Below are 3,625 nucleotides of genomic sequence, written 5' to 3'. Positions count from 1 at the left end.
TGGTGCTGGAGGATTGAACCACGGTCCCTGTGCTTTGCCAAGCTTGTTCCAAGTAGGTGCTTTAGACCACTGAGCCATCTCTCCAGCCCCCTACAATTTTTATTAGTACAAAATAAATAAATAAATATAGCAAGAGGGCACAATAAATCAATCCAACAGTTATTAGATAATGAAAGAAAAATAACACAAGATTGATTGACATCGATGAAAAAGCAGATAAAACAAACAACATAAAAAACCTGTTCACAAAAGTAACTACAAAAAAACTTCCTAAGCAGTGAAAAAACAAAAAAATGACATACTGGCTGGGCATGGTGGCACATACCTGTAATCCAAGCACTTGGGAGGCTGAGGGAAGAGGATCACAAGTGTGAAACCAGCCTGGACTACATAATGAGTTCAAGGCCAGCCTGAACAACACAGTGAGAACCTGTCTCAAAAGACAACAACAAAAAATCATCACAGGGCTGGGGAGATAGCTCACTGTTCCAAGCGCCTTCTTGGCAAGTCCAAGGACCTGGGTTCAATCCCTAGTACTACATGCTGTGCTGGCCCCATGCCAAGCCAGCCACCAGAACTGGGCTTGATGGCACACGCCTGTAATCCCAGCACTGGAGAGGCTGAGACAAGAGGATAATTATGAGACCCTGTACTAAATAAATAAATAAATAAATAAATGATTTTAAAAATGTTAAAAGATGTTAGAGAAAAGAAACAAATCACCTATAAAGGAAAGCTCATCAGGATCACAGCAAACTTCTCAATATAAACTCCTGAATCTAGGAGAGTGTAGAGTAAAATATTTCAAGCCCTTCCCCCCAAGTCCACCAATTCAGATTGATGTATCACACAAAACTCTTTTAAAATTGATGGAGAAATAAGATACTTCCATGACAAACAATACCTAAGGAAATTCATGACCACCAAACTAGCATTCCAAAATGTTCTGAAGGACATTCTAGGAAAAGATAACAAATTCTACAACCCCATGAACCCAATGGAATGAATCCACCAGGCATGGCAAGTAATTAATTGGGGGGGGGAGACAAACATGAGAAAAATGACACAACAGAAATAAGTCAATATATAATCATCATTGTAAATGGTTTCAATTTACCATCCAAAATAAATAGACTGACAGAATAGAGCAAGAAGCAAGATCCAAAATATGCTGTATCCAAAAAACACATTTAATTGAAAAAGAAATTCATAGAATGAAATCAAAGGATACAAAACAATACTCCATGTGACAAGAACCCAGAAAGTTCACAAAGTGAACTTCAAACCAAGACTGATTAAGAGAGTCAAAGAAGGTCACTACATATTTGTAAAGGAAACAATCCAAGAGGAAGAGATAACAATGATAAATTATATGCACCAAATACTAGCACACCCATCTATAAAAAAAAAAATTGAGACAGTGTTTCACTATGTAGTTCAGGTTGGTCTTGAGTTCACTTGTAGCCTAGGCTGGCCTTAAACCTACAGCAATCCTCTTGCCTCAGCCTTCAAAAAGCTGGGATTATAGGTTTGCACCACAATCCTCAGCTAAAACAAATGTGAATAGATGTGAAAACTCAAATAAACATAGGGCTGGCCAGATAGTTCAATGGATTAAAGTGCCTGCTTAAGCAGACACAGGGGCTGCGGTTTCAATCCCTGGCCTGCTATGCCGGCCTTGCCCCCCGGGGCGAGAGCATGGTGGTACGCTCTTGTAATCCTAATGTTTGGGAGGCTGAAAAAACAGGAGGGATCATTAAGAGTTCGATCTGTGTAGTGAGACCCTGGGCACCCTGTATTAAATACATTTTTTTTAAAAAAAACCCTCCATCCAGTAGAAAAATATAAAAATGAGGTATATAAAGTAAAGCCATATTAATACGATGAGCTGTAAAAGGCTCAAGTCAATAACTTCTTTTTTTTAAAATAACTTCTGAGGATAACTCACTAATATTATAGCCTGCTAGACAGTGTTAGATTGTTTAGTTGAATTCAAACACCTATAGTATTTAGATGCCAATAGATGCCTCTGACAGACAATAAAAAAAAGGATACAAAGGAAAGATCATTTTGTATTTATATGTACAAAATAGTTAGGATAAATTTACAGCTACTTTCACTTAATTCAATAAGAAGAAAGAGGTGTACTAACAGTGTTTGGACAGAATATCCTGTCTGCTTCTTGTACTATGGATAACCACTAAGAAGATAACAGTGTACAATGTATTGATTATCAAAACTGTCCTATTAATCAGCTGTGAAACTGTCTCATTCATATTTATTTCTCAATAAAAAATAAAAATAAATAAACCTCAAATAAACTCTAATACGACTGTAATCAGGGACTTCAATACTCTACTGTCACAAATAGATCAATTGGACAAAAAAAAACCCAATGAGGAAATATTAGAACTGAACCAAATTTTTAAACAAATGGATTGAGTAGAGGTCTATAGAAAGTTCTACCACAGGACATCAGAATACATTTTTTCTCAGCTACACAAGGACGTTCTCAAAGATAGGCCACTCTGCTAGGCATGGTGGCACATGCCAATGAGCCCAGCACTCAGAAGGCTGAGGCAGGAGGATTTCTGTGAGCCTGAGGCCAGCCCTGAACTGCATACTGAAACAAACCCAGTCTTAAAAAGACAAAATAGATCACATGCTAGTTCATAGAACATGCTTAAGTAAATGCAAAGGAATTGAAATTGTTACATGTATACAATTAGATCATACCACAATGAAACTGGGAACCAATTGCAAAAGAAACCACCAAAACCTTATAAATGCATGGAAATTAAATAACACCCTCCTGATAAACCAATGGGTCACATATGGAATTAAAGAAGAAATTAAGAGACTGGGCATGGTGGCATGTGCCTGTAATTCCAGCGCTTAGGAGGCTGAAAACAGGAGAATCACTATGAGTCCAATCTACATAGTGAGACCCTGTACACCCTGTACTAAATACTAAATACATAAAAAAGAATTAGTTTCTACAATTAAACAGTAATGCTAATACAACATCCCAAGTTTATGAGACACAAAACAGTCCTGCAAAGAAAATTTATAGTGGTAAATTTCCATATCAAAAAAAGCAGAGTGAGCTGGGTGTGGTGGTGCATTCCTGTAATCCCAGCACTCAGGAGGCAGAGGCAGGAGGATTGCTGCCAAGTTTGAGGACAGCCTGGGATGCACAGTGAGTTCAAGGCCAGCCTGAGCTATATAGTGAGACACTATCTTAAACAAACAAAAAGCAGAGCTAGCTCTAATAAATAATGTTGAACCTCAGGCTTCCAGAAAAGGAAGAGCAAGTCAAGTCCAAAGCGCGTATGAGGGAGGAAATTACAAAGGTCAGAGAAGAAATTAATGTAAGGGAGACTAAGAAAACAGTACAAAGAAACCATGAATTGAAGAGTTGGTTCTTGGTAAGATTAAATAAAATTGACACTTTGCTAATCTTATTTTAAAAAAAAAGATTTAAATCCATGCAATTAGGAATTAAAAAGGTGAAATCACAACAGATCTTGCAGAAATCCAGAAGATCATCGATACCTACTTCAAAAACTTGTATCCTGGGCTGGTGAGATGGCTCAGTGGTCTAAAGCACCTACTTAGAACAAGC

The sequence above is a fragment of the Octodon degus genome, unplaced genomic scaffold (genome assembly GCF_000260255.1).
Source record: "Octodon degus isolate 3935 unplaced genomic scaffold, OctDeg1.0 scaffold00203, whole genome shotgun sequence".
Taxonomy (NCBI): Eukaryota; Metazoa; Chordata; class Mammalia; order Rodentia; family Octodontidae; genus Octodon; species Octodon degus.
This window is presented reverse-complemented; position numbering follows the sequence as displayed.